Source organism: Ovis canadensis, chromosome 3 (genome assembly GCF_042477335.2).
Source record: "Ovis canadensis isolate MfBH-ARS-UI-01 breed Bighorn chromosome 3, ARS-UI_OviCan_v2, whole genome shotgun sequence".
NCBI classification, from domain to species: Eukaryota; Metazoa; Chordata; class Mammalia; order Artiodactyla; family Bovidae; genus Ovis; species Ovis canadensis.
Window position 1 is genome coordinate 4511094 of NC_091247.1, and position 12811 is coordinate 4523904.

Genomic DNA, 12811 nt, shown 5'->3' on the forward strand with positions numbered 1-12811 from the left:
GCCTGGCGGGCTACAGTCTTTGGGATTGCAGAGTCGGACACGCCCGAGTGACTAGCACTTTGACTTTTGAATGGTTTTCACAAAACAGCAGAGCAAGGTCCCAGATCCTTCTGTTGGCAACAAGGTAGTCACGTCGGAAGAACATTTTCTTTCTTTTTTTTTTTGGCTGCACTGTGCAACTTTTGGGGTCTTAGTTTCCTGACCAGGTACTGAACCCAGGCCCTAGGCAATGAAAGCACAGAATCCCAACCACTGGACCACCACGGAATTCCTCCAGTGAACATTTTCATGGTATGGATTCAACTATGTGTCCACTCGGCAAAGAAAGAATGTCAACAGTTTTGTCAGTGCCTGCCGTTTTGCTTTCTGCTTTTCAGTTGTTTAGACATATGTTCTGTGTGTGTGTTAGGAAAGTGGTACAGGGAGGTTTGTGTTTCCACAGCCCAGTTTCAGTTCCCGTGTGCCCGTCACGGTGGGTGTATCTCATCTTCCTGTGTGTGGTTCTAGTGTTGAAGATAGGTGTTGTCCATAAAAGTGGCCCATTTCAAAGCCAGTCACAGAATTCACCTGCTGTTTAACTGGAAAAAACAAACCAGCCAGCAGTCTCTTCCACTGCTTCTGGAAAAAACTGCCTCCGTTAAGACGTACTGACAGATGCTGTCTGGATCTCGGTCACAACCCATACCCGATGGAAGCTGAAAGGTAATTTTAACATTGGGCTAGTCCATCGATCTGGAAAGCAAACCGCTCTAGATATTTCAAACAGAATTTAGTATAGGGATTTAGGTTATGAAATTGTTCACAGGACAAAGGGGCAAACGGGAGACAGGCTGAACTGCCCAGCGATAGGGAAGCGAGGGGAAGCGGCTGCAGCCCCGAGCGGCCCAGGTGAACACGCCCTGATGCTGACTGCAGACTCTGGGCTGCCTGCTGCTGCAGGAGCCTGCGCGCCTGTGTCTGCTCAGAACACAACGGCTTCTGCCCCCCTCCTCGCCTAGCCTCCCACGAGTGCCTCCCATGGGCGGCCCCTTAGCAGAACCCTGCTGGCGAGGGGAGTCGAGTTCCCAGGCTTCTAGCCTCGTCTGTACAGGGGAGAGCATAGAAAAGGAGGTGTGTGTGAACAGCATTCCATGCCATGATGTCCCCCTCTGTACCGAGATGCGACACCCCCTCCCCTGAGTATTCTCTGACGCTGTTTATATAGCACCATGATGTGCAATGTTGGCTAACTCATCCCCAGAGCTAGACATTCTCCCAAACTTGCCATCATGGGAGAAGGAAGAATACAGAGAACGAGTTTAGGAGTCCTCAGTTCAGTTCAGTTCACTTCAGTCGCTCAGTCGTGTCCGACTCTTTGCAACCCCGTGAACTGCAGCACACCAGGCCTCCCTGTCCATCACCAACTCCCTGAGTTTACCCAAACTCATGTCCATTGAGTCAGTGATGCCATCCAGCCATCTCATCCTCTGTCGTCCCCTTCTGCTGCCCTCAATCTTTCCCAGCATCAGGGTCTTTTCAAATGAGTCAGCTCTTCGCATCAAGTGGCCAAAGTATTGGGAGTTTCAGCTTCAACGTCAGTCCTTCCAATGAACACCCAGGACTGATCTCCTTTAGGATGGACTGGTTGGATCTCCTTGCAGTCCAAGGGACTCAAGAGTCTTCTCCAACACCACATTTCAAAAGCCATCAATTCTTCAGCACTCAGCTTTCTTTACAGTATATCCCCAGACCTATCACCATGTTGTACACACAATAGACCCTCAATAAATATTCAGGAAACAAGTGAGGATTTTCTATTTAACAAGCATTTTGCCCTAGTCACCTCTTTCTGTCTGTCAAACATACCAATATTCATGCTGATGGGAATATGACTTCCCTTGTGGTTCAGCTGGTAAAGAATCAGCATGCAGTGTGGGAGACCTGGGTTCTATTCCTGGGTTGGGAAGATTCCCTGGAGAAGGGAAAGGCTCCAGTATTCTGACCTGGAGAATTCCATGGACTGTATAGTCCTTGGGGTTGCAAAGAGTTGGACACACTGAGCACTTTCACTTTTGGAGGACAATGTGGTAGAATACATCAGAGCCTTCAGAATGTACGTATTCTGAGTGTCTAAACAGGTCCTCCGGGCAGGATGCCTTCAGGGAAACCGAGAAAGCCAGGTGGGATGTCCACTGTGCAGCAGACAAAGAATGTGAACCAATGTAGGGGCCAAAGCCAGTTCTGCTGTGTCTTCCGGAAACTGCAAAGCCAAGCACGGTGCCTGGCATGGAGTGCCACCCAAGACCACCTTTGCCCCCTAGGTAGTGGTGGGACTGGAATCTTATACTGCAAAGAAGGACAAGGAGGCACCTCTGACCCCTCCCTGCAGCAGGCCTCTGAAGCAACCCAGGAAGTCCCAGAGAGAGGAAGAGAAAGGATGAAGGAAGCAGAGTCAGGGTGGAGCAACACCAGAAGGTCGGGATCTGCTGTGTCTGTCTTTGAAGAAGAAGAGGCCACCAGCCAAGGAATACAGGAGGCCTCTAGGAACTGGGAAAGGTGAGGAAGTGAATTCTTCCCCAGCATGCTAAGGGGGAAGACAGCCGTGATGACACCTTGATTTCAGAGACCCATGTCAGACTTCCGACCTGCAGAACTATAACATAATCATTTGCATCATTTAAAGCTACTAAGTGTGCAGCAATTTGTGATGGCAGCAACAGGAAACTCCTGCCCTGCCAGCGCTCTCCCCTGCACTGGAAACCCCGCAGCTTCAGAGGCACAGGCTCTACATGCCAGGCTTCAAGGCCACCAGTGCTCCATGCGCTGACTCAGGCCCTGCAGGGCTGTGGGTAATTGGGAAGAGGTTCCAGTCAGCCCTTGGGGAGGCCAGAGTTCTACCCTGGGCCCCAGTGGGGAACAGGCCTGCCAGCTGCTACACGTGGAAAAGAGCACTTGTGCTTTGGAGTCTGAAGGGCCTGAATCCAAATCCTGAATTGGCCCTTTACTAAGTGCGTGAGTGTGGACAAGACACTTAATCTTTTGCTGCCTTAGTTTCCTTCTGTGTAAAATGGGGAGAGTGGTACATGCCTTAGAAGATTGTTAGGTTAAATAAGTTCACACAGGTAAAGTGCTTAGAACAGTGCCTGACACCTAATAAATGCTCCAAAAAATGTGGGAAAAAAAAAAGAATGTACATATTCTGTGATCCAGCAACTGTACTTCTAGGACCTAAAGAGAAAATAGAACAAGTGTAAAAGACTGGCAGATTTACAATATGAAACCTAGAAATGAGTGTTTCTTATAGGAAATTCACTGTATTATGGTATATTCCTCGAATCAAATACTGTTCAGTCTCTAAGTCGTGTCCAGCTCTTTGTGACCCCACGGACTGCAGCATGCCAGGCTTCCCTGACCTTCACTATCTCCCAGAGTTTGCTCAGAACTCCTGTCCATTGAGAATGGAATATTAGGCAGTAATTAAAAATGATGATAGATTTGATTAACATAAAAGGTGAACAGTATTATCATCTAAAATACTGAATGAAGTACTTCCTGTATTTAGTTCAGAAAGGTACATATATTTTCTTAATTTTGTTACCAGTAAAAGAAAATTGTGTAAGTACAGATGCATTAGAATGTGTAAGTAAGTAAAGTCGCTCAGTCATGTCCGACTCTGCGACCCCATGGACTGTAGCCTACCAGGCTCCTCCCTCCATGGGATTCTCCAGGCAAGAGTACTGGAGTGGGTTGCCATTGCCTTCTCCAGGGGATCTTCCCTACCCAGGGATTGAACCCAGGTCTCCTGCATTCCAGGCAGGCACTTTAACCTCTGAGCCAATGAAACCCGAAGTGCTGACAGTGGTTCTCTCCGGGCAGTGGGATTGTTGAGTTTTGGGGCTAGAACTCTCAATCTGCAAATGCCAGAAAATCAGACTCAGGTAGACCAAAGGGATTTGGAAACTCTCAAGACTGGAAGTCCAGAGGGAGAGGATGGGTCCAGTTACTCAGCATCCTCAAAAACGTGTGCTTTTGCTGATTCTAGGCTCTCCCTTCTCCAGAGTCCACTTCATCTTCAGTCCACACAAGGGGGGCCCCTTTTGCCCCAAGGATGTCTTCATGGAGCCTCATGTTATAGCATTCTTATTATTTAAATAGAGGGTGCCATTCAAAGAAGAGAACAAGAGCTGTTGCTCAAATCCTGGCTTTTGTTCCCAGCACCCAAATTAGAGCTTGTGCCCAACTCTGAGCCATCACCGCAGCCAGGAAAACAGGATGGTCTTCAACCTACCTGGGTCCTTTCTGGAGCTCAGCATGCCTGTGTGACTGAAAGGGTAAACGGCCCAATGGAAAACCAGGGTCTCAATATAGCAGAAGAGGTGAATGGACTCAGAGAAAGCAACCCACACATGCAGGAGTGTGGGTAATTACCTGTGTTGTGGATTTGACCCGATAAACTGGGACACTTTGTGAAAGTTTAGTTTTTTAATTTTTTCTCATCCCTAGCTCCATGCCCCTCCACCCTCCCAAAAAAAATCTTACCTTTGCCAAACATCCTTTTTACATATAAAGATCCCAAAATCTGGAAGACAGAGACGGGACGGCTAGACTGTATTTGTCAAATGCAGGTCTGAGAGGAGAGAAAAGGGAAAACCCAGAGTTTGGTTTGAATGTGTAGACTGTAGGATCAACAGGGACTATTTGAGGAGACCCCTGTCCACAGCATGGAGAGAAGAGACGAAAAAGCCGCACTGGAGTGATGGGTTGGTATGTTAACTCCACCAGGGTGAAAGTGGGACCGTGAAAAGAACAACCCCATTCAGAGTGAGAAAAAGGGCAGAAGAGGAAACCTGTACTACTCTGAGGAGTAGACTCAGAAATTGAACAGAGTTGTAAAGAGAAAATGACCTAACACAAGACATTAGAACAAATAAAACTTTTAATAGTCCTGACTGCATTTATTTGCATTCTTGACCCTGTTCTTGGCCACTGAGCACTTTCAATAAGCATAACTTTTAGCTGTTTATCTTAATTTGTAGACTTCATTGTCTAACGAAGAGGTCCAGGACCACAGCACAAAGGAGGTAAACAATGAGTGTCGTTGCAGGAGCAGGGCATCTGTTCTCCTCGGAACACTACTTTCAGTTCAACGAACATCGTCGGCCACATGTGCTGTGAGCCAGGCACTGTTAGGAGCTAAAGATGCAAGAGGGAACCACACAGACTTGGTGCCTGTTTTCCTGGAGGCCACACAACCTAGCACTTCCTGAACACGTTTTCAAATTCACCTCCTGAAATACACGCCACAGTTTTAATTCTTCAACCTCATCAAATAATCCATTGATCCATCAGCCCACTCCTAGCCTATCCAGGGCTTCATCGTGACAATCCTTCCCTTCTTAACAAGACCTGGGTGAGCCCTTCCATCTGCCTTCTACTTGCACCACAAGAGCCAAGTATTCCTAGAAGAAAATCACACAACTGAGCTGGTTGAATGCCTGTAAACCTTGAAAGGACCCAGTGTTATCAGCAGCCCTCTGACAGGCTTGCATCAGCTATTCTATATATTCAGCACTCCCACGTCCCTCCTCTGTTCTTTCCACGGTTCAGTGAGAAAATTGAAGCCATTCTCCATCAACTCCCTCTCCCCTGCACCAACCAGTCAACCGCGCCTTCATCTATGCTCATTCCTCCTACTGCAAGCCGAGTCCCTCCACCCGAGCCCTTCAGTCTCTCCTCTGTCTTAGAGATTTCGAACTTTTGCTGATTTTTCTAAATTGTCAGTTTCATCATCTATTCTGGAGGAGAAGCGGATGACATCGGATGAGATGGTTGAATGGCATCACCGACTCAATGGACATGAGTTTGAGCATACTCTGGGAGATGATGAAGGACAGGGAAGCCTGGCATGCTGCAATCCCTGGGGTGGCAAAGAGTCGCACACGACTTGGTGACTGAATAACACCAACCTATCCAGAACCTATTCTGGATCCTTCAGGCCACCTTTGATTCTACGTATACAGAATCAAATAGCACTTTCTGCTACGCTCCTCCCACTGCCCTCAACTTCTAATTGTTCATGTTCCTAGAGGCTCTGGGAGGCTCTTCACAGTCTCCCAATGCCTTGAAATAACATCTATAGGTTGATGGCTCTGAAATGTATAGTTAGAGGTCAGATTCTCCCACAAACCCCAAGCTACAATTTATCTGCCTACCTGCCATCTCCACTTAAGCATCTTACACCTCACTTTGACTTGTTACAAACAACTTTCTAGTTGTCTACACACACCTCAGAGTCTCACCTGCTCCCAGACTTTCTGCTGGGAGCAGACATTGCTGCTGGTGGTGTCACTGTTCACTCCACTGCTCCAGTCAGAAACCTAGGAGTCATCTGTCCTTGCTGGGTGCACCTTCCCCGAGTACCTCCACAGTCAGTCCATTAGCAAGCCCCATCAATTCTGCCTCTGAAAACACCTGCACCTGAGGTGTGCCTCCACCAGCTACCTTAATCTTAGGCATCACCCTCTTTGTATGAAGTATACTGACCTCCCTGCATTCACTAGTGGTCCTTTTTCAAGCTAGACTCTCCACAGCTGAAAAATTGATCATGTCATCACTCTGTTTAGAACATTTGAAATGATTTCTCACTGCACTTTTGGATAATTTTCAAAATCTATGTTGTCTACAAAGGTTCTGCACAATCTTATCTTTCCAGGCTCCCATTCCTCTCGCTCCACAAAAAAATAAATAAAATAAAAATTTAAGGAAACCCATCAGTACAATTCACCATGTTAATGAGGAATAAAAGCTACATGTGGGGCCAAAAAATAAGGAAATTGTACTTGATAAATTCCAGATCCAACCAATAAGAATAGAAGGCAACCACCTCAAACTGGTAAAGGTTATCTGCAAAAACCTGCAGCCAACATTATTCTTAAAGGCAACACACTGAAATGTTTCACTTTGAGATAAAGAAAGAGAGGGATGCCTACACTCAACTCTTCTCAGCCTTAGCCAGTCAGTGCTGTCAGGGAAGTAAAGGAAGTGAAAGCTACATGGATTGGGAATGAAGGTCTAAAACGGCCATTATCCATAGATGATTTGAGTGTGAGCTCAGGAAATCCGAAAGACTCTATAAAGGATGCATTGGAATTAATGTGTTAACCAAAGTTACTAGAGACAAGGTCAATATATAAAAATCAATTCCATCTCTATACCAGTGATAAACAAAATTTTAAATTTTATGGAACTATTAAATTCCTATGCTGCCATAAAAAAAATCATCCCAAGGTGCGTGGCCTAAAACCACACAAATTATTATTTTATTGTCCTGTGGGTCAGAAGTCTTGTATGGGTGTAATGAGGCTGAGATCAGGATGTCAGCAGGACTGGAGGCTTTCTTGTCTGGAGGCTCTTGGAGGGAGTCTGGCTCCTGCTCCTCTGGCTCATTGAAAGAATATAGTTCTTGGTGGTTGTGGAGCTGTTTTCTTGCTGGCTGTAAGCTAAAGGCTTAGACCATAACCACAATCTCCAGGGAGGCAGTGTGGTGTACTGATTAAGCACATGGCCTGGACAACTACGGTTACTAGCTATGTAGATGCAAGATATGAATGAACCATGCCTCCCTTCCCTCACTTGTAGAAGGGGACCTACCTTACAGAAGCTTAGGACTTAATGAGAGCTAGTGTTGTCAGTGCTTTCATTATTAACAATCTAGGCCCACATCCAGCGTATGCCCACATTTTGCAGTCATCTCCTCTCCCAAATTCCACACTCCCAGAAAGTGAAGAAAGTGAAAGCCACTCAGTCATATCTGACTCTTTGCGACCCCATGGACTATACAGTCCATGGAATTCTCCAGGGCAGAATACTGGAGTGGGTAGCCTTTCCCTTCTCCAGGGGATTTTCCCAACCCAGGGATTGAACCCAGGCCTCCCTCATTGCAGGCGATTTCTTTACCAGCTGAGCCACAAGTGAAGCCCAAGAATACTGGAATGGGTAGCCTATCCCTTCTCCAGCGGATCTTCCCAACTCAGGAATCGAACTGGGGTCTCCTGCATCACAGGCGGATTCTTTACCAACTGAGCAACAGGGAAGCTTCCACACTCCCAGTCCCCAATGTTTTTCTCTAGCAGCTCTCACACACAGCATCCTTCCTGTCCCTGATTCTCCAGGTGCTATTTCCTTTACCTGGAATATCCTCCCCACCTCATTTGCTTACCAAACTCTGAAGCATCCTCCAAAGCTCAGGCATCAGGACTTTCCTGCTGGTTCAGTGATGAAGACTGCCCATGATAGGGGACATACGTTCAATCCCTGGTCCAGGAAGATGCCACATGCCTCAGAGCAACTAAGTCCACGTGCCACGACTACTGAACCCCAGTGCTGCAACTACTGAAGCCCAAATGACTACAGCCCATGCTCCCCAAGAAAAGCCACTGCAATGAGAAGCCCGTGCCACACAATGAAGAGTAACCCCTGCTCGCTGCATATAAACTCTACTTGGCATGGGACCAACCTCAGATAGAGAAGAGCCATAATTTATATACACGTACCTGCTCAGGTGCATTAAACCTCAACAGCTTCCATGAAAGAATTTACTTTTAAAAAAATAACATTTCCATTTCTGGTTGTGCTGGGTCTTCTTGCGGTATGTGGGCCTCCCGTTTCAGTGGCTTCTCTTGTTGAGGTGCACGGGCTCTAGGCGCACAGGCTCTAGGCGCACGGGCTACAGTAGTTATGGCACACAGGCTTAGTTGCTCCACAGAATGAGGAGTCTTCCTTGACCAGTAATCAAACGTGTGTCCCCTGAATCGGCAGGCAGACTCCCATCCTCTGTACCACCAGGGAAGTCCGAGAATTTACTTTATTTCCTTTTGAACTTTTTGTATTGGGGTATGACTGATTAACAATATTGCCATAGTTTCAGGTGAACAGCGAAGGGGAAGAATTTACTTTTAAGAGGAGAAATTATGTACTTTTAAAGTCATATGTAGGAGAAGGCAATGGCACCCCCCTCCAGTACTCTTGCCTGGAAAATCCCAAGGACAGAGGAGCCTGGTAGGCTGCGGTCCATGGAGTCGCTAAGAGTCAGACACAGCTGAGCGACTTCCCTTTCACTTTTCACTCTCATGCATTGGGGAAGGAAATGGCAACCCACTCCAGTGTTCTTGCCTGGAGAATCCTAGGGACAGGGGAGACTGGTGGGCTGCCGTCTATGGGGTCGCACAGAGTCAGACACGACTGAAGCGACTTAGCAGCAGCAGCAGTCATATGTATTTGTATTCATATCAACTATCCTGCAGTATTATAAACCCACTGTGAAAGCCACAACGTTCTGTTTTGGTACTTAAAATTATATTTTTAGAATGAAAACTATCAAGAGAGTAACATGTGACTTCAACAAAAGTATTATTTTTATTGTATTATAGGCCACTAGCTTGATTTGGCAAAATTTTGTAACTTGGTAAAGTTATTTGTACTTCCAAAGGTCTTTATTTAGTACATTGTCCCTATGAGCTGAATGGGCTTTCCGGGTGGCTCAGGAGTAAAGAATCTGCCTGCTAGTGCAGGAGATTCAGGTTCGATCCCTGAGTCAGGAAGATCCACTGGAGAAGGAAATGGCAACCCACTTTAGTATTTTCGCCTGGGAAGTCCTATGGACGGAGGAGCCTGGTGGGCTATAATTCCTGGGGGCACAAGAGTCAGACACAACTTAGTGACCAAGCCACCACCACTGTGGGCTGGATAAGTCAGCTGAAAAAGCAAAGTTATTACTGGAGTTTTGTAGCACTGCAAACTTACACAGAAGGATGGCTGTTCTCATCCTTCAGCATCTCACATTTTCTTAGCTTAAAAAATTGTACGTGTCAACACCATGCTTTTGTGATTTCTAACACATGGTATATCAGGCTGTTGGAATATAATTATTTTTAGACTTGTGACCATAAAGGACCTTTTTTACATGAAGAGCTGTACATTATTTGAAATTACCCAAATGATGTCTTGATTTGAGGCACAAATCCTAGGTACTTATAGCTTTTAGTAATATGGTGCCACTGTGAGAAGAGGGCTGGGGAGAAAAATGATTAATACAAAGTAATTATTAAGTGAATTTCACCACAGTTTATATTTATGGGAAATTTTTATATTGGATGCCAAAGGGCAGGTGCAATCTGGAAAACAATCTAGCAAATATAATTTGTTACATGTTTTGTATCAGATAATTATCAACCGCTACAAACTCTGGTGGCTCAGATGGTAAAGAATCAGTCTGCCAATGCAGGAGACTCGGGTTTGATCCCTGGGCTGGGAAGATCCCCTGGAGTAGGTTATGGCAACCCACTCCAGTATTCTTGCCTGGAGAATTCCATGGATAGAGGAGCCTGGCGAGCTACAGTTCATGAGGTTGAAGAGTCGGACAAGACTGGAGTGATTTAGCATGCACACACAACTGAAAAATCAACCCTTCTAACATCTGTAAGAGAGCAGGAAACAAGGGCAGTATGCCACCTGAAAGACTGGAGGGATAGAGGCAAATACAAAGAACAACAATTTACAGAAACCCACAAATGAAAACTGCCATGGGAACCAGTGCTACTTAAGAACATCTGAACTACAACTGAGGCTTCCCTGGTGGCTCAGGGACTTTCCTGGTAACTCAGCTGGTAAAGAATCTGCCTGCAATGCAGGAGACCCTGGTTCAATCCCTGGGTCGGGAAGATCCGGTCGAGAAGGGATAGACTACCCACTCCAGTATTCTGGTGGCTAAACTGGTAAAGAATCCGCCTGCAATGCAGGAGACCTGGGTTCGATTCCTGGGTTGGGAAGATCCCCTGGAGAAAAACGTCTACCCACTCCAGTGTTCTTGCCTGGAGAATTCTATGGACTATCCATGGGGCCGCAAAGAGTCAGACACGACTGAGCGACTTTCACTTTCACTGGTGGCTCAGACGGTAAAAAAAATCTGCCTGCAATGCAGGAGATCCAGGTTACTGTGGACAACTTGGAGGGTTAACAACTCTAGGAGCACTGACTCACAGAGAAGGGCCCCGCTTCCCCTCCCCACCCCCCGCCAATTTTATGAGTTTTACCTCCAGGAATTTGATGAGGTTCCCACAGTACCAAAGAAAATTCCCCTTGTTCTTTCAGTAGGAAGAGAAGAAGAAATGCACCAGAGCATTCTGTTCTCAACAAAACCTACCTTCAGGACAACCTAGCAGGCAGAGTATTATCAGAGCCTAACTGACCTGGGGGAAGGGAAAGACCCAGCTCCTGCAGTTCTAGCTACCCACTCCAACCGAAACAGGGAGAAAAAAAAATTAAAAACACTGTGGGGAAAAAAAGGGAAAACACTTGTGAAATTCACAGTTCAGTGGTAGATCAGTAAAAGATTTGGACCTAATCACAGGACTATACAACAATGCCTCCCGCCACACCTCACCACCATTTCCAAAAGCCTATTTATAACGCTTACTTTTACATAGTACATTCTGTCCCACAATCAAGAACAATTTACAGGGAGGTCCCTTGTCCAGTGGTGAGAACTCTACTCTTCCACTGCAAGGGGCACAGATTCAATTCTGGTTGGGGAGCTAAGATTCCCCATGTCCCCCTCTGCAGCCAAAAAAATAACAAAACCAACAAACAACAACAACAAAACCCAAAGGCATACCATGAGGTGAAACCACAATTTGAAGAGACAGAGCAAGCATCAGAGCAAGCATCCCTAGACATGGGAGGGTTTTCAGACCGTAAAGATAAGCACTATAATTACTATGCTAAGAGCTCTAATGGATAAAGCAGACAGCATGCAAGAAAAGATACAGAAGCAGAGACTTGGAAATCCTAAGAAAGAACCAAAAAAAAAAAAAAAAGAAGCTAGAGATAAAAAAACATTGTAACAGACATAAATACCCCTAATGGGCTTACTGGATTTCCCTGATGGCTCAGCAGGTGAAGAATCTGCCTGCAATGCAGAAGACACAGGAAATGCGAGTTTGATCCCTGGGTTGGGAGGATTCCCTGGAAAAGGAAATGGCACCCACTCCAGTATTCTTGCCTGAAAAATCCCATGAACAGAGGAGCCTGGTGGGCTACGGTCCATGGGGTTACAGAGAATCAGACATGACTGAGTGACTAAGCACGCAAGCAATGGGCTTAAGAAAAGAATCTGAGCTTGAGGATATCTCAGGACAAACAACCAAAGCTAAGAGCAAAAGGAACAAAGACTGAAAAACAAAACAGTGAATCCAAGGACTGAGGGACAACCACAAAACCTGTAACATACGCGTACTAGGAGTACAAGAAGAAAGACGAGAATGGAAGAAATATTTGGAACAGAAAGGATGGAAAATTTTCCCAAATTAATGTCAGACACCAAATTTCAGGCCCAGGCAGCTCAGAGACCACCAGGTAGGATAAATGTCCCTAAACTACAACTAGGCGTGTGTGTGTGTGTGTGTGTGTGTGTGTGTGTGCTCAGTTGTGTCTGACTCTTTGGGACCCCACAGACTGTAGCCCGCCAGGCTCCTCTTCCATGGGATTTTTCCGGCAAGAATGCTGGAGTGGGTTGACATTTCCTCCTCCAAGGGATTTGTCCCTACCCAGGGATCGATCCTGCGTCTCCTGCATCTCCGGCATTGGCAGGCGAATTCCTTACCACTACGACTAGATAAGGGAGGCCCCACAACTACAGCTACAACCACAAACACAACTGGGAAGCCCTGCAACTAGGCAGAGCATGCTCAAAGTGCAGAAAACCAAAGACAAACTCCTGAAAGGAGAACAATGAAACACTTAATTCTCTGTGTCCTACTTAAAGTGAGAAACTCAA